General features: G+C 46.5%; 1 pseudogene; it reads left to right on the top strand.

The window, feature by feature from the left end:
• Window positions 1–14,904: 14,904 nt before the first annotated feature.
• Window positions 14,905–17,058, top strand: LOC123141019 (uncharacterized; annotated as a pseudogene).
• The last annotated feature ends 2,772 nt before the right edge of the window (window positions 17,059–19,830 follow it).

Raw genomic sequence — 19,830 nt, 5'->3', positions numbered from 1 at the left:
GTGGTCCAATGAATGTTGAGGCTCGTGGCGGATATCGTTATTTTCTCACCTTCACAGATGATTTAAGCAGATATGGGTATATCTACTTAATGAAACATAAGTCTGAAACATTTGAAAAGTTCAAAGAATTTCAGAGTGAAGTTGAAAATCATCGTAACAAGAAAATAAAGTTTCTACGATCTGATCGTGGAGGAGAATATTTGAGTTATGAGTTTGGTCTTCATTTGAAACAATGCGGAATAGTTTCGCAACTCACGCCACCCGGAACACCACAGCGTAATGGTGTGTCCGAACATCGTAATCGTACTCTACTAGATATGGTGCGATCTATGATGTCTCTTACTGATTTACCGCTATCGTTTTGCGGTTATGCTTTAGAGACGGCCGCATTCACGTTAAATAGGGCACCATCAAAATCCATTGAGACGACACCTTATGAACTGTGGTTTGGCAAGAAACCAAAGTTGTTGTTTCTTAAAGTTTGGGGCTGCGATGCTTATGTGAAAAAACTTCAACCTGATAAGCCCGAACCCAAATCAGAGAAATGTGTCTTCATAGGATACCCAAAGGAGACTGTTGGGTACAGCTTCTATCACAGATCCGAAGGCAAGACTTTTGTTGCTAAATTCGGAATCTTTCTGGAGAAGGAGTTTCTCTCGAAAGAAGTGAGTGGGAGGAAAGTAGAACTTGATGAGGTAATTGTACCTGCTCCCTTATTGGAAATTAGTTCATCGCAGAAACCGGTTTCTGCGATGCCTACACCAATTAGTGAGGAAGTTAATGATGATGATCATGGAACTTCAGATCAAGTTGTTACTGAACCTCGTAGGTCAACCAGAGTAAGATCCGCACCAGAGTGGTACGGTAATCCTGTTCTGGAGGTTATGTTACTAGACCATGACGAACCTACGAACTATGAAGAAGCGATGGTGAGCCCAGATTCCGCAAAATGGCTTGAGGCCATGAAATCTGAGATGGGATCCATGTATGAGAACAAAGTGTGGACTTTGGTTGACTTGCCCGATGATTGGCAAGCCATTTAGAATAAATGTATCTTCAAGAAGAAGACTGACGCTGACGGTAATGTTACTGTCTATAAAGCTCGACTTGTTGCAAAAGGTTTTCGACAAGTTCAAGGGATTGACTACGATGAGACCTTCTCACCCGTAGCGATGCTTAAGTCTGTCCGAATCATGTTAGCAATTGCCACATTTTATGATTATGAAATTTGGCAAATGGATGTCAAAATTGCATTCCTGAATGGATTTCTAGAAGAAGAGTTGTATATGATGCAACCGGAAGGTTTTGTCGATCCAAATGGAGCTAACAAAGTGTGCAAGCTCCAGCTATCCATTTATGGACTGGTGCAAGCCTCTCGGAGTTGGAATAAATGCTTTGATAGTGTGATCAAAGCATTTGGTTTTGTACAGACTTTTGGAGAAGCCTGTATTTACAAGAAAGTGAGTGGGAGCTCTGTAGCATTTCTAATATTATATGTGGATGACATATTGCTGACTGGAAATGATATAGAATTTCTGAATAGCATAAAGGGACACTTGAATAAGAGTTTTTCAATGAAAGACCTCGGTGAAGCTGCATATATATTGGGCATCAAGATCTATAGAGATAGATCAAGATGCTTAATTGGACTTTCACAAAGAACATACCTTGACAAAGTTTTGAAGAAATTCAAAATGGATCAAGCAAAGAAAGGGTTCTTGCCGGTGTTACAAGGTGTGAAGTTGAGTAAGACTCAATGCCCGACCACTGCAGAAGATAGAGAGAAAATGAAAGATGTTCCCTATGCTTCAGCCATAGGCTCTATCATGTATGCAATGCTGTGTACCAGACCTGATGTGTGCCTTGCTATAAGTTTAGCAGGGAGGTACCAAAGTAATCCAGGAGTGGATCACTGGACAGCGGTCAAGAACATCCTGAAATACCTGAAAAGGACTAAGGATATGTTTCTCGTTTATGGAGGTGACAAAGAGCTCATCGTAAATGGTTACGTTGATGCAAGCTTTGACACTGATCCAGACGATTCTAAATCGCAAACCGGATACGTGTTTACATTGAACGGTGGAGCTGTCAGTTGGTGCAGTTCTAAACAAAGCGTCGTGGCGGGATCTACATGTGAAGCGGAGTACATAGCTGCTTCGGAAGCAGCAAATGAAGGAGTCTGGATGAAGGAGTTCATATCCGATCTAGGTGTCATACCTAGTGCATCGGGTCCAATGAAAATCTTTTGTGACAATACTGGTGCAATTGCCTTGGCGAAGGAATCCAGATTTCACAAGAGAACCAAGCACATCAAGGGATGCTTCAATTTCATCCGGGATTTAGTCCAGGTGGGAGACATAGAAATTTGCAAGATACATACGGATCTGAATGTTGCAGACCCGTTGACTAAGCCTCTTCCACGAGCAAAACATGATCAGCACCAAGGCTCCATGGGTGTTAGAATCATTACTATGTAATCTAGATTATTGACTCTAGTGCAAGTGGGAGACTGAAGGAAATATGCCCTAGAGGCAATAATAAAGTTATTATTTATTTCCTTATATCATGATAAATGTTTATTATTCATGCTAGAATTGTATTAACCGGAAACATAATACTTGTGTGAATACATAGACAAACAGAGTGTCACTAGTATGCCTCTACTTGACTAGCTTGTTGATCAAAGATGGTTATGTTTCCTAGCCATAGACATGAGTTGTCATTTGATTAACGGGATCACATCATTAGGAGAATGATGTGATTGACTTGACCCATTTCGTTAGCTTAGCACTCGATCGTTTAGTATGTTGCTATTGCTTTCTTCATGACTTATACATGTTCCTATGACTATGAGATTATGCAACTCCCGTTTACCGGAGGAACACTTTGTGTGCTACCAAACGTCACAACCTAACTGGGTGATTATAAAGGTGCTCTACAGGTGTCTCCAAAGGTACTTGTTGGGTTGGCATATTTCAAGATTAGGATTTGTCACTCCGATTGTCGGAGAGGTATCTCTGGGCCTCTCGGTAATGCACATCACTTAAGCCTTGCAAGCATTGCAACTAATGAGTTAGTTGTGGGATGATGTATTATGGAACGAGTAAAGAGACTTGCCGGTAATGAGATTGAACTAGGTATTGAGATACCGACGATCGAATCTCGGGCAAGTAACATACCGATGACAAAGGGAACAACGTATGTTGTTATGCGGTCTGACCGATAAAGATCTTCGTAGAATATGTGGGAGCCAATATGAGCATCTAGGTTCCGCTATTGGTTATTGACCGGAGACGTGTCTCGGTCATGTCTACATAGTTCTCGAACCCGTAGGGTCCGCACGCTTAACGTTTCGATGACAGTTATATTAGGAGTTTATATGTTTTGATGTACTGAAGGTTGTTCGGAGTCCCGGATGTGATCACGGACATGCCGAGGAGTCTCGAAATGGTCGAGACATGAAGATTGATATATTGGATGACTATATTCGGACATCGGAATGGTTCCGGGGGTTATCGGATATATACCGGAGTACCGGGGGGTTACCGGAACCCCCCGGAGGCTATTGGGCCTCATGGGCCCAATTCGTGGAAGAGGAGAGCCGGCCAAGGGGCAGCCGCGCGCCCCTCCCCCCCCCCCAAGTCCGAATTGGACAAGGAGGGGGGCGCCGCCCCCCCTTTCCTTTCCCCCTCTCTCCTTCCCTCTCCTCTCGTAGTCCAACAAGGAAGGGAGGGAGTCCTACTCCCAGTGGGAGTAGGACGCCTCCTGGCGCGCCTCCTCCTGGCCGGCCGCACCTCCCCCCCTTGCTCCTTTATATACGGGGGCAGGGGGCACCCTAGACACAACAATTGATCGTTTGATCTTTTAGCCATGTGCGGTGCCCCCCTCCACCATAGTCCGCCTCGATAATACTGTAGCGGTGCTTAGGCGAAGCCCTACGTCGGTAGAACATCATCATCGTGACCACGCCGTCGTGTTGACGAAACTCTCCCTCAACACTCGGCTGGATCGGAGTTCGAGGGACGTCATCGGGCTGAACGTGTGCTGAACTCGGAGGTGCCGTGCATTCGGTACTTGATCGGTCGGATCGTGAAGACGTACGACAACATCAACCGCGTTGTGCTAACGCTTCCGCTTTCGGTCTACGAGGGTACGTGGACAACACTCTCCCCTCTCGTTGCTATGCATCACCATGATCTTGCGTGTGCGTAGGAATTTTTTTGAAATTACTACGTTCCCCAACATCCATAAGTGGCTCTCATAATAGATTCATATGGTAATTTAATTTTCTTTCTAGGGAAGTGTTCCCTGCCTTTCCTTAACGGAAATTGGAATCTAATATTCCCTTCCTTCATATCAATAATTGCACCAATCGTTCTAAGGAAAGGTCTACCAAGAATAATAGGACACGAAGGATTGCAATCTATGTCAAGAACAATGAAATCTACAGGCACATAGTTCCTATTTGCAACAATAAGAACATCATTAATTCTTCCCATAGGTTTCTTAATAGTGGAATCCGCAAGGTGCAAGTTTAAAGAACAATCATCAAAATCACGGAAACCTAGCACATCACACAAGGTTTTTGGAATCGTGGAAACACTAGCACCCAAGTCACACAAAGCATAACACTCATGATCTTTAATTTTAATTTTTATTGTAGGTTACCACTCATCATAAGGTTTTCTAGGGATAGAAACTTCCAACTCAAGTTTTTCTTCATAAGATTGCATCAAAGCATCAACGATATGTTTAGTAAAAGCTTTATTTTGACTATAAGCATGAGGAGAATTTAGAACGGATTGCAACAAGGAAATACAATCTATCAAAGAGCAATTATCATAATTAAATCCCTTGAAATCCAAGATAGTGGGTTCATTGTTATTTAAAGTTTTAATCTCTTCAATCCCACTTTTATCAATTTTGCATCAAGATCTAAAAACTCCGAATTTTTGGAACGCCTTCTAGGTAAAGGTGGCCCATCTTCAGCCCCATCATTATCAAGATTCATATTGCAAAACAAAGATTTAATAGGGGACACATCAATCACTTTTAGATCTTCATCCTTATTATCATGAAAACTAGAAGAACACGCTTTCACAAAGCAATCTTTCTTAGCACGCATCCTAGCGGTTCTTTCTATGCACTCGTCAATGAAAATTCTCATGGCTTTGAGAGACTCATTGATATCATGCTTAGGTGGAATAGATCTAAGTTTCAAAGAATCAACATCAAGAGAAATTCTATCAACGTTCCTAGCCAATTCATCAATCTTAAGCAATTTTTCTTCAATCAAAGCGTTGAAACTCTTTTGCGAAGTAATAAATTCTTTAATATTAGATTCAAAATCAGAGGGCATCTTATTAAAATTTCCATAAGAATTGTTGTAGGAATTACCATAATTATTAGAGGAATCGCTAGGAAATGGCCTAGAATTGAAATTACCTCTATACGCGTTATTACCAAAATTGTTCCTACCAACAAAATTCACATCCATAGATTCATTATTATTCTCAATCAAAGTAGACAAAGGCATATCATTAGGATCAGTAGGAGCACTCTTATTAGCAAACAATTTCATAAGTTCATCCATCTTTCCACTCAAAACATTAATCTCTTCAATTGCATGAACTTTTTTGCTAGTAGATCTTTCAGTGTGCCATTGAGAATAATTAACCATAATATTATCTAGGAGTTTGGTAGCTTCTCCTAAAGTGATTTCCATAAAAGTGCCTCCCGCGGCCGAATCTACAAGATTTCTAGAAGCAAAATTCAACCCGGCATGAAAATTCTGTATAATCATTCATAAATTCAAACCATGTGATGGGCAATTACGTATCATTGATTTCATCCTCTCCCAAGATTGTGCAACATGTTCATGATCAAGTTGCTTAAAATTCATAATATCATTTCTAAGAGAGATGACCTTAGCGGGAGGAAAATACTTAGAGATAAAAGCATCTTTGCACTTATTCCATGAATCAATACTATTTTTAGGCAAAGACGAAAACCAAGCTTTAGCACGATCTCTAAGCGAAAACGGAAATAGCTTCAATTTAACAATATCATTATCCACATCTTTCTTCTTTTGCATATCACACAAATCAACAAAGTTGTTTAGATGGGTAGCGGCATCTTCACTAGGAAGGCCAGAAAACGGATCTTTCATGACAAGATTCAGCAAAGCAGTATTAATTCCACAAGATTCAGCATCGGTAAGAGGAGCAATCGGAGTGCTAATAAAATCATTATTGTTGGTATTGGCAAAGTCACACAATTTAGTATTATCTTGAGCCATCGTGACAAGCAAGCAATCCAACACACAAGCAAATAAGAAATGGGCAAAAAGGCAAATAGAAAAAGAGAAGGGGAGCGGAAAGAGAGGGCGGATAAAACGGCAAGGGTGAAGTGGGGGAGAGAAAAACGAGAGGCAAATGGCAAATAATGTAATGCGAGGGATAAGAGTTTGTGATGGGTACTTGGTATGTCTTGACTTGTGCGTAGACTCTGGCAACGGTGCCAGTAATGGATCGTTGTTGGGAGTCAAATCTTGACTTGACTTGGCGCGAATCTCGCCGGCAACGGTGCCAGAAATCCTTCTTGCTACCTCTTGAGCACTGAGTTGGTTTTCCCTTGAAGAGGAAAGGGTGATGCAGTAAAGTAGCGTAAGTATTTCTCTCAATTTTTGAGAACCAAGGTATCAATCCAGCAGGAGATCATGCTCAAGTCCCACGCACCTACACAAACAAATAAGAACCTCGCAACCAACGCGATAAAGGGGTTGTCAATCCCTTCACGGTCACTTACGAGAGTGAGATCTGATAGATATGATAAGATAATATTTTTGGTATTTTTATGATAAAGAGAAATAAAGATGCAAAGTAAAATAAACGGCAAAGGAAATAACTAAGTATTGGAAGATTAATATGATGGAAGATAGACCCAGGGGCCATAGGTTTCACTAGTGGCTTCTCTCAAGAGCATAAGTATTACGGTGGGTAAACGAATTACTGTCAAGCAATTGATAGAAAAGCAAATAATTATGAGAATATCTAGGTATAATCATGTATATAGGCATCACGTCCGAGACAAGTAGACCGAAACGATTCTGCATCTACTACTATTACTCCACACATCGACCGCTATCCAGCATGCATCTAGAGTATTAAGTTCATAAGAACAGAGTAATGCTTTAAGTAAGATGACATGATGTACAGGGATAAACTCATGCAATATGATATAAACCCCATCTTTTTATCCTCGATGGCAACAATACAATACGTGTCGGTTCCCTTTCTGTCACTGGGATCGAGCACCGCAAGATTGAACCCAAAGCTAAGCACTTCTCCCATTGCAAGAAAGGTCAATCTCGTAGGCCAAACCAAACTGATAATTCGAAAAGACTTGCAAAGATAAACCAATCATACATAAAAGAATTCAGAGGAGAATCAAATATTGTTCATAGATAATCTGGATCATAAACCCACAATTCATCAAATCCCGACAAACACACCACAAAAGAAGATTACATCGAATAGATCTCCAAGAAGATTGAGGAGAACTTTGTATTGAGATCCAAAGAGAGAGAAGAAGCCATCTAGCTAATAACTATGGACCCGTAGGTCTGAAGTAAACTACTCACACATCACCGGAGAGGCCATGGAGTTGATGTAGAGGTCCTCCGTGATCAATGCCCCCTCCAGTGGAGCTCCGGAAAAGGCCCCAAGATGGGATCTCTCGGGTACAGAAGGTTGCGGCGGTGGAATTAGGTTTTCGTGGTGCTCCTGGATGTTTGGGGGGTACATGGACTTATATAGGAGGAAGAAGTACGTCGGTGGAGCAACAAGGGGCCCACGAGGGTGGAGGGCGTGCCCAGGGGGGGTAGGCGCGCCCCCTGCCTCGTGCCTTCCTCCGTTGTTTCTTGACGCCTACTCCAAGTCTCCTGGATCATGTTTGTTGAGAAAATCACGTTCCCGAAGGTTTCATTCCGTTTGGACTCCGTTTGATATTCCTTTTCTTCGAAACCCTAAAATTGGCAAAAAAAACCGCAATTTGGGTTGGGCCTCCGATTAGTAGGTTAGTCCCAAAAATGATATAAAAGTGTAAAATAAAACCCATTAACATCCAAAATAGATAATATAATAGCATGGAGCAATCAAAAATTATAGATACGTTGGAGACGTATCAAAGCACCGCCGACCCGAGATGTATTTTGATGGTGTCCTGGAGGGGTCCCGCATTGTTGCGGATCACTGTGCGAAAGACATTATCTTTGAGTGAATGTACTTGAGCTCCCTCTGCCTTGTATAAAACAAGTTGTTTATGCAATATAATGCTTGTTATGTTTTAACAATTTTACTTCCTATGCGGCCATATTGTATGAAATCTGAGGGTTAACCAGTCGTCGGCTTCTGCCCCCACGTAGGTAGTACGGGGGTGTTCGAGATGGAATCTAAACAATCTTGATCCAATTACATGGTCCTTGAAGGAGTTGTTTAGCGCAACGAACCAGGCAACCAAACTATGCGGCTGTAACGCCCTCACTTAGCCATAGGAGTGCGACAATAAAAACATGGGCGCATCCCCTAGTATCCGAACTAGGGTGCTATAGGCATCTGATCGGGAAGTACCAATCCTTCGCGTAATGCGGAAGAAATCTCCAACGATTTGCAACCTCCGAACAGCTGACCGGCTCTCGCCGCATCATGACAGTCAGTTTTCGGGTTTCTCTACTGAGGTGCTCCTTTGGATAAACCAAGGCACAATCATAGTAGTTCTCCCTTTACTACCTTAGCTGATATAGCGGAACGTAAGGTAGCAAGCACAGGAGCCGGGCAACCCAACTATTGACCAAAGACATGATTCGGAGCCAATGCATATAATGCTAAATTCGGGGTGCCGAACTATACTTATAAAAAGTGTTCGGACTTTTGTTGCCATAGTGTGGGGTGCTATGCAGCCCCTGGCGAACATGAAAACGTACCAAAGTGTACGTGTGCTACCTGGTAGGATTATCCACAGGGGGGCTGAAAGAAAGAAAAAAGAAAGAAAACAGAAAAGATGCGAAGGTAAAAAGCTGGAGTCCTACAGCTCCAGCTGCAAACTGTTCTCATTGTAATTTAATTAGTACGTCAAAGCACATTGATACAGGTAGTGCGATAAGCAACAGGCTATTTGACATGCCGAAACCAAGAGAGAGCTGCATATGGGTCTTGAAAAACAGGTAGAGTTGTTGTTAACTGAATCACCTAAAAGTCCCCCGTATGTCTGTGTTTCTCATCGTCTTGGTGTGCTTACCCTTCCAGAGGACCGATGATCAGACTACCAGATGGTGCATGTGGGATTGAGACCTGCAAAGGAAACAAGTAAAAGTGAAAGTATGTGTGTATCCTACGTCGGTTGAGCCGTACTACGGACCACAAGCTAGTTGTGCCTCCGTCGATGCCCATGGGATTTTGAGTGCGTAGTTATGTACACGCGGCACGAATGCCACTACTTGATCGGGGCTGCGACCGAGGCCGGATTGCTAGTCGAGCTCCTGACGAGCCGAGCTCTCTTGCTGCAGAGTAGTTCGGACCCTCTTAACGGTGTCCGTGGGCTTGGCAGCCGAATTAAGGTTCTGCTTGAGAAGGCCGCTCTGTACTTCTGCTGCTAAGGCAGCTGTGTGCTCTTCTGTAGGGAGGGAGCGTTCCGTATTTCCGTTGACTGTTATGACACCGCATGGACCGGGCATCTTGAGCTTGAGATAAGCATAATGTGGTACTGCATTGAATCGAGCAAACGCAGTTCGTCCGAGCAGTGCATGATAGCCGCTGCGGAAGGGGACGGTGTCGAAGATTAACTCCTCGCTTCGGAAGTTGTCCGGAGATCCGAAGACAACCTCTAGTGTGATTGAGGCCGTACAACGGGCCTCTACACCTGGTATGACTCCTTTGAAGGTAGTCCTGGTGGGCTTGATCCGAGATGGGTTAATGCCCATTTTTCGCGTTGTATCCTGATAGAGCAGATTAAGGCTGTTATCTCCGTCCATAAGGACACCAGTCAGGTGGAACCCATCGATTATTGGGTCTAGGACCAGTGTGGCTGAGCCACCGTGACGGATACTGGTCGGATGATCCCGGCGATCAAAAGTGATCGGGCATGATGACCATGGATTGAATTTTGGGGCGACTCGCTCTATTGCGTAGACGTCCCTAAGCGCACGCTTGCGCTCCCTCTTGGGGATGTGGGTAGCGTATATCATGTTCACCATTTTGACCTGAGGGGGAAACTTCTTCTATCCCCGTGTGTTCGGTTGATGGGGCTCTTCGTCATCGTCCTTGCTTTGCGATCCTTTTTCCCTGTTCTCGGCGTTTAATTTGTCGGCCTGTTTAAAAACCCAGCAATCTTTATTTGTATGATTGGGTGGCTTGTCTGGGGTGCCATGAATCTCGCACGGACGATCAAGTATGCGGTCCAAGCTGGCTGGGCCTGAATTGTTCTTTTGGAACGGCATCTTCCGCTGGCCGGACTTAGAGCCCCTGAATCCGGCATTGACTGCCGTGTCCTCGGTGTTATCACTGTTGTTTCGACGCTTGTATCTGTTGCGTCGAGACTTGTCTTTGCTAGTTTTAGCTTCAGGGGTACCGGTGTCGCTTGCATTGTTTTTGCTACGGGCCAACCAACTGTCCTCACCCGCACAAAAGCGGGTCATGAGTGTCGTGAGGGCTGCCATGGATTTTGGCTTTTCTTGGCCGAGGTGGCGAGCGAGCCATTCGTCGCGGATGCTGTGTTTGAAGACTGCTAGGGCTTCGGCATCCAGACAATCAACGATTTGGTTCTTTTTAGTTAAGAACCTAGTCCAGAATTTCCTGGCGGACTCTCCGGGTTGTTGGACTATGTGGCTTAAGTCATCAGCGTCCGGAGGTCGAACATATGTACCTTGGAAGTTATCGAGGAAGGCCTCTTCCAAGTCCTCCCAGCTGCCAATAGAATTTGCAGGCAGATTGTTGAGCCAGTGCCGAGCTGGCCCCTTGAGTTTTAAAGGGAGGTATTTGATGGCGTGGAGGTCATCGCCGCGGGCCATATGAATGTGGAGAATAAAATCTTCGATCCACACCGCGGGGTCTCTAGTTCCATCGTATGATTCTATATTAACGGGTTTGAACCCTTCTGGGAATTCATGATCCAGGACCTCATCGGTGAAGTAATGAGGGTGTGCGGCGCCTCTATATCGGGCCGTTCGCGACGTAGCTCTGATGGAGTCCGTCTGCGGTTTTCATCCCGCGCATGACTAAATTTGTCATGTCCGAATAGGTGGCCGTCGTCGCGTGTCGAGGCACGTCCTCGCGATCCGTAGATTGATCTAGTATGTCCTGCTTTATTGTCCAGGCTTTGCCGGAGGTCATATGTATGACCGTGGGCTAATTTACCTCTACCTGTGCGATGAGGCGGGGTTGGCTGGTGTTCGGCGTGAGTTGCCGTTTTGTCCCAACCACGTGGTGGTCGGTCAGCCGCTTTGTACAATGGAGGTATGTATTCTGGCGCCTCCTCGTCGAACTGAGGTAGCAATTTGTGCTTTGGGTAGCTTTTGGTTGGGCGCTTGAGGCCGTACTCTTCGGCTGCTAGGACATCGGTCCATTTATCATTGAGCAGATCTTGGTCAGCTTGAAGCTGCTGCTGCTTCTTTTTCAGGCTCCTCGCAGTGGTAATTAGCTGGTGCTTAAAGCGCTCCTGCTCAAGAGGTTCCTCAGGCATGATGAAATCCTCGGTGCCGAAGGTAATTATCGTCCTCCGGATCTTCGTGCGTGGCCTGTTTACCGGGGCTAACCTACCCGCCTTCCCATTCATCTTGTTCATTAGCTGTATCAACGGGGTCTCATTGTCTTCGGCACCTTCCAGAGTGTTATCTTCTCCTGTGCCGGTGTTGCTGTGTTTACTGCGGCGTGACTTAGAGCGGCGTCGCTGACGCCGGCGCTTGGATTATATTTCGGAAGGTTTATCCTCTACCAGATCTTCCTTGTCATCGCCGCTGTTCTCCTTTGGTGCATCCACCATGTATACATCGACGAGGAAGTGGCCGTCCAGCGTCCGGTGAACGGCAGGTTCTGGGCCTCTTCTTCTCCGGCATCGTCGTCCATGCTGTCGATGTCCTCGGAGTCGTAATCAAGTTCGTCGGTCAAATCCTCGACTGTGGCTATGAAGTGGGTGGCGGGTGGGAAGCAAAATTCTCCATCGTCAGCCCCTAGTTCGAGTCAGATATAGTTCGGCTGTGAGTCCTCCGTCGAGGACAGGTTCTTTAATGAGTTTAGCACATCGGCCAAAGGGGAGTGCTGGAAGATGTCTGCGGCGCTGAATTCGAAGGTCGACAAGCGATCAAGCTCGGCGTCTGCGGGCTCACGTGGTTCGGAACTTACGGCCGGAGAGGAGTCCGGAGTTCCGCTGACAAAGACGTCATGAGAGGTTAAGTTTATGTGCGGCTCCAACACAGTGGAATCTGTGGTCTCCGTGGTGGGGTTGATCCTCCCGTCCTTGGATGGCGCAGCTTGCTCCGGATCTAGGGCCAGAGCGGTTACAGGAGCAATCTCCTGGATGCGGCCAGATGACAGATTTAGGTCATGATCATCGGGGTGACCCGGAGCGGCTACCGCGGTTTCGAATCCGGCAAAGATCAAGTCTCCATGGGTGTCCGCAACATAGTTCAAGCTCCCAAATCTGACCTGATGGCCAGGGGCGTAGCTTTCGATCTGCTCCAGATGGCCAAGTGAATTGGCCCGCAGTGCGAAGCCGCCGAACACGAAGATCTGTCCGGGGAGGAAAGTTTCTCCTTGGACGGCATCATTATTGACGATTGAAGGGGCCATCAAACCTTTTGTCCATAGCACAGTGGAACTCTCAAGGAAAGCACCAATGTCGGTGTCAAAACCGGTGGATCTCGGGTAGGGGGTCCCGAACTGTGCGTCTAAGGTCGATGGTAACAGGAGACAAGGGACACGATGTTTACCCTGGTTCGGGCCCTCTCTATGGAGGTAATACCCTATGTCCTGCTTGATTGATATTGATGAATATGAGTGTTACAAGAGTTGATCTACCTCGAGATCGTAATGGCTAAACCCTAGAGGTCTAGCGTGTATGGCTATGATAATGAGTATCCTCTATCCGGACTAAGTCCTCCGGTTTATATAGACACCGGGAGGATCTAGGGTTACATAAGGTCGGTTACAAAGAAAGGAATCTACATATTCGGTCGCTAAGCTTGCCTTCCACGCCAAGGAGAGTCCTATCCAGACACGGGTACAGTATTCGGTCTTCGTATCTTCACAGCCCATCAGTCCGGCCCATAGCCAACAGGCCGGACGCCCGAGGACCCCTTAGTCCAGGACTCCCTCAGTCGTCTGGTATAAGGTTTATGTTTTTTTCTAGTTTTTAACTTAAACGGTTGGAATATTGACCTTTATATTTAAAATATATGCGGACTTGAATGAAATCCATCTGGTTTAATCGAATTTTGTAAGGTTGGTTTGAATTGTAGGCCCAATGTATGCGGCTAGCGTTGGATATCGTCCTCCCACATCCGTGTCCACGGGCTGGTCTCTCCCTTTCTGCAGACGGATTCGGGAGAAAATTTGCGGGTTCCTATTGGAGATGCCCCTTATTGATTGTATAATAACAATGTCATTTACAAGTTGTGATGAAATAAAGTTCGGGATTCTGAACCCCAGAAAGCTAATGTTCTAGAAGTGAAAGTAGCCTTTGCTCGACTATCAGCAACATGATTAGGTTTATAGAGTCATAAGTGATCTATGGCGATTGGAGGAGTCCAATGTCGGTTCAGTCTCCTTGACTTGCACGACACAAATGCCGATTTCCTTCTTCTTGGAGAGCCCATAAGCCAGGCTAGAGTCTGGGACCCAATATTAGCACGGGGGCCCTGCATCGGCCTGATGGATTGAGTTACGGTGTCCTGCGGCACCCCTGGGCCATGGCACCGTGATTGTTGAAATTCATCATGGGCCGATGGCATTGGAGAACATGTCTATATACAATCTATTGTCTGAGTTATACATTATCCATGGTTCACGCCTCGTTCCAATTGTGAAATTTTGGGGCTGACATCGGAGTCGCCTGATCACACTTGCCAATCACGACATTCAATAGCACAGAAGAACTCATTGCACGATCATGATTAGCAGACCAGTGAACACAAGTTGTAGGGAGACAAACTTCGGAGCTCTTGGTCATTAATCTTTGGTGGATTTATGTACAAGATCAAGTGAGCTACTCGACACCCTTGTGTTTTTATTTATTTACCAAACTCTCCCAAAAGGAGAGTATATATAGCCATCCATTCCTTAGCCCATAAGAAATCTTGCTTCATAAGTTTGCTACACTCCTTGGTCACCAAGTTACTTCATCTCTCAAAGCTTATCTACAAGATACCTTGGAGCGGAAGGAACTTGCATCACAAGTTTCCTTAGTAGTGAAGCAAACTTGCAAGACAAGGTTTCTTACTAGTGAAACTTGATTGTAGGGTAAGCTTGCTTAGTGGAGAAGAAAACTTGTATGGCAAGCTAGCTCAGCCAAGCGTGTTTAGATATATCTGTATCTCGATAAATCTGAAACTACTTTTTTAAGACAAAGGGGCATGAGTTAAATGTTTCTATTACAGTATTGTATTACCTGCATAATTACGTGTTATAATACGTAGTTTCAAACAATTCCAAATATATTTCGCCATACTAAAAAATCGCCAATTGTGACGACCACATTGACAGCCAATGCTACCGGACGCCGAAGCCCATGGGCCAGAATCGTGGGCATCGTGCGTCTATGTTAGGTGTGGCCAAGTCGCGCGTGAGTTTCTCTCAACCGGTGTATAAGTACAGCGTGGGATAGTAGGGTGGTGTACAACGTGAGACAGCGCAAGTAGTATTAATTGTCTTCATATACTCTAAACCCCAAGTCCCAGCTTCTTCTATTCATTCTCTAGCCCCCAATTCCAATCTAGATCTGGATCCAAGAGTGTGACAACGACCTGCAGCGCCAAAACACAGCGCCGCGTGCGCGGTCTCAAACCGAGATCGATCGACGATGGCATCAGAGCCGGTCGAGCTACCGGACGACGCGCTCGCGGAGGTCCTCCAGCGTCTCCCCCCGCACATCCTGGCCGAGACCCGGCGGGTCTGCAAGGCGTGGCACGACGCCATCGACGACCGCCTGCGCGGCAGCCTGCTTTCGCGCTCGGTGCGCGGCATCTTCATCAACTTTTCGGGGCAGTACTTCTCGGAGTTTTTCTCCCGCCCGTCGACGGGCCCGGCGATTGACGGAGGGTTCGACTTCCTGCCTTGCATGGGCGTCGAGGTCAAGGACCACTGCGACATGGGCGTCAAGGTCAAGGACCACTGCAACGGCCTTTTGCTTTGCCGCGAGTCGAGCTACCGTGCACTGCCGTGCCCGCGCGAGTACGTCGTCAACCCGGCCACCCGGCGGTGGGCGCGTTTGCCCAAACGCCCCCCGCCGCTCATGCCAGGATTCGACCACACCGCCCACCTCGCGTTCGAGCCCGCTGTGTCGCCGCACTACCAGGTCTTTTTGATCCCACGCGTGCCATGGCGACTGCCATCCGACGGAGAATCCGGCGACGACGATGACAACCCGTTGCTCGAATTGGAGTGGCCTCCCGCGTCATACCTCATCGATGTGTTCTCCTCGGTGACTCAGCGATGGGACACAACAACCTTCCTTCGGGAAGGGGAAGCTGCCGGGATCGTCGCCGATATGCAGTTGGATTGGCGGTATGATCCGTCTCTCTATCATGCCGTATACTGGCAAAGCGCACTCTACATCCATTGCCAACATGGCTATCTTATGAGGTACGTATCGTAGCTCACTTCAACAAATTGTATATACCACCATGATTCACCCATGTTTATATTAATCTACTTTATCTGATTTGTTTGTGTTTGCAGAATGTCCTTGTCAGATCACTCGTACAGAGTGATTAAACTACCAGGTGCCGGTGGATTGATAGTATATTCCAACCACCATCTCGGGAGATCATCGCAAGGGGTGTATTGTGCAATACTTGATGGCTCAATACTTGATGGCTCGAAACGACTTCAGGTTTGGTATCTCAGTGAATCGTGCGGTCGAATAGAATGGGTGTTAAAACATGATACCCGTCTTAAGACCGTCTATGCTCAATAGCTGGGCAAACAATGGATCTTACAACAGGTTAACCTCCGTAAGGAGGACCCTGAGCACAAAGCCCCAGTGGACGTGAAATATGACTATGACTGGAACTCTGACGAGGATAGCGTTCTTGACATTGAAGACATCGTTGAAGAGGCGGTAGATGTCATTGAAGATGAAGAGCATATATCTTATGGTTTCCTTGGATTTCATCCTTATAAAGAGGTTGTCTTCTTGAATACATCAACAAGAGGACTAGCCTATGACTGGATCAACTCAAAATTCCAGGACTTGGGCAGTTCATGGACATGTCAAGCGTATGGAACACCATATGGAGAGACAGGCGTATCTTTTCCATACACGCCTTGCTGGGTAAGCGCGTTTCCTGGAAACGAATTAGAATCTTTTCTTTTAGACGAGAAGCTATATAGGAACAAGCTAGAACTGGAAGCTCAACTTGAGGAGGAATCCTACTTCACCTACATGGACGAGTACGAGCTGTGCAAGCAGTCTGGGCGTGCCAAGAGGGTCAAGGACTCCGCCGCCAAGATTCGTCGCAGACACCACATTGCCGCTCGGCAGGAACCCATCATCACCGACATGAAGTCGAAGGTGAATCGCACCGGGGCGACCAAGTTCAGCCTTGGCAAGGCCACCACAGAACTAGTCACCGCCATAGTTGGATCCTAGCTACCTACTTGATTAGTTTCCTGGAAACAAAGATGAGTATGTATGTGCAAATCAGATGCCCTAATCATCGCCAGCTTCATTTATCTTGCCTTACTTATCTATTTGTGCTCAGCTGCTGTCGGAGCCTTGTCTCGGTACTCTGCACAATTTGTATCGTTGTTATTTCGGTTTGCCTCGTAAGACTATGTGACTTTGTTATTTTCCGTTGTCGGGCTTTATTAATTTAAACCTGAGTGTTTCTTGTGACTTTCTTCTAAAGTAGGTATGTGCAAGCAATTTGGAAAATAATTTTTTTTGTGTATCTTGCATTTGATTGGAGAAAGTTAACATTGCCTGCCATGCATCTGCCTTCCTATTTGGTCAAGAACGCACACAAGTTCAGGTTTCTTGCTTTCTGGTGGATGCTTGAGATCAGGTTAAAACAACCACAAAATGTTTAATTTGCGAGTTTGTCGGGCGGCAACCTTGTAGATGTGATGCTGTTGTTTCAAACTGTGCAAATGGGCCGGTGTATCTCGTCTGATGTGAAACAGTATTTACTTTAGACAGGACGTATAGTTCATCTATTTTTAGTTTGAGCAACTAACTGTGTACGGGAATTTTCACCTTGTTTTTGTACGTGATGATGATGGCTCTCATGAGTAACTCTTTTTGTACGTGATGATGATGATCATGTGATTGAAAAAAAGTTTAACTAAACGACAATAGAAATTTGGGAAACTCTTCTTGTATTACTTTCGGTTCTTTCTTTTTCTCGAGGGTAGTACTCTACGCCGGCGTGCCGGCCGAAATTTTCGGCCGGTCAGCCCCCAGCCGCACGATGCGCGCGTCCCAACCACATGATTCCACACCTCGCCCCCACATGTGTGTCTCCTTCCTTACGCCAGTCTCCTTCCTCGCGCCCACCAGCCATGACTCCACGCTTGCCCTTGAGCCTCCCGTGCTCGTCGGCCGCCGTGCTCCCGTCGCCGTTGAGTGGTCGTGGCTTCCTCCCCGGGCGTTTCCAGCTTCCTTGATATGTAGTTCCAGCACTGCCGGTGGTGAGCGCCGCAACTCCGGGAAGCAGCGTCGCTGGCTCTCCGTCGGACTGGTTCCAACATCGATCTCTCTCCGCCGGTCCGCAGTTGCATCATCCCAAAAATCAAAAGAGGTCACCCCCCTTGTAGCTCCACCGCACCGTGGTTCCAGCTCGCCTGGTAAGCAGCTGCAACATCCCAGCCGTAGGGGGTACTCTTGCAGCTCCATCGGACCGCCGCTGCAGCTCCGCTGGACTGCGGTTCCAGCTCTTGTGGCCATGGTTGCAACACCCCTTGCCTTGTTGCAAGCACGCCATGCCGGTGGCTATGTCGTCATCCATCACCGATGCAGCAAAATTCATCGCCGATAGTAGCAAAACCAACAACGGTTGTAGCAAAAAAGGGTCATATGTCGTCTCGCCGTGACTGTTTGTAGCAAAAACCGATACAGGTTGTAGCACCGAGGCTCGCCGGTTGTAGCAAAAAATCACCATGCTTGTAACCTCGTCGTCCGCCGGTTCCAGCAAATTTGCGCCGAGAGGTTGTAGCACCGAGGCTCATCGGTTATACCAAAAAATCACCATGGTTGTAACCTCGACGTCTACCGCTTCCAGCAAATTTGCACCGCGGGAGTGTATCCCGGCATGGCTGGTTGCAGCTCCGGTGTGGCCGGTCCGGCGAGGTAGGTAGAGCTCCGATGCATGTGGATCCACGCGGATCTGGTCAAGGGCGGCCAGATCGGCTGATTCCCATGGCGGCGGTGCCCTGGGAGGCCTCCGGGCGGGGCGACGGTTGACAATGGCAGCGGGGAGAGAGAAGAGAGAGACGAGGCGACAGGAAGAAGAGAAAAAGGAGGGAGAATACGCATGTGGGCGGGGCCCCCATCCTACGTGTTGCTAGGCGAGTCGTTGAGTGCGTTTGCGCGTGGACGTGATTGGCCAAAGCTTCGGCCAGCGCTCCGTCGTGAAACATTTTCCTTTTGACAAACGCATGCAAAACCTTCGGCACAACAGATTTTTCCAATGATGTAAATAAATAATAGTCAATCCATGGTCTTTCATCTGTTAAAAAAAATCCATGGTCTTTCCCAATAATAAATAAATAATGTTGTGCAAGACGATGGTGTCAATTAGCTATTTTCTTTTACAGGAATAGGACTTTATTCATTGTATAATACTAATCTCATTTACAAGTTGTCATGAAATAAAGTTTAGGGATCTGAATCCCAGAAAGCTGATGTTCTAGAACTGAAAGTAGCCTTTGCTCGGCTATCAGCAACATGATTAGGGTTATAGAGTCCTAAGCGATCTATGGCGATTGGAGAAGTCCAATGTCGGTCCGGTCTTCATGACTTGCATGACACATATGCCGACTTTCTTCTTCTTGGAGAGCCCATAAGCCAGGCTAGAGTCTGGGGCCCAATATTAGCACGGGCCTTATGTCGGCCTGATGGGTTGAGTTACGGTGTCCTGCGGCACCCCTGGGCCATGGCACCGTCCTTGTTGAATTTGATCACGGGCCCAATGGCGTTGAAGAACATGTCCATGATCGCCTTCATCCAAGTTGTTGCCTCGACGCTAGCCCTCATGATGATGAGTGTATCATCCACGCATTGACTCAAGGGACACGGGGCGTCGTCGGCTAGGGGCTGTCTGGGTAGTGGATCCCGCGCAATGAAGCGATGGAGAATGTCTGCAACAAGAAGGGAGAGGTAGGGCAGGATCGTCTGTATTGTTGCAGGCCCCTCTTGCAACCAATCCATTTGTAATTCAACATGTTAACAGAGCTGCCAATTTCCTAGCCCAATTGTGTGCGGAGCATGCTTGCTCGCTTCAGCCGAGTGAGGGTTTACTTAACTTAACTCCCTTCTTGGTCACTAGCCTCATGGGTATGATGACTCCATGACCATCTTTAATAAATGCTCTCAATTTCCACAACAAAAAAGCAGACAAAA

This window comes from Triticum aestivum, chromosome 6D, assembly GCF_018294505.1.
Source record: "Triticum aestivum cultivar Chinese Spring chromosome 6D, IWGSC CS RefSeq v2.1, whole genome shotgun sequence".
NCBI lineage: Eukaryota > Viridiplantae > Streptophyta > Magnoliopsida > Poales > Poaceae > Triticum > Triticum aestivum.
This window is presented reverse-complemented; position numbering and strand designations above follow the sequence as displayed.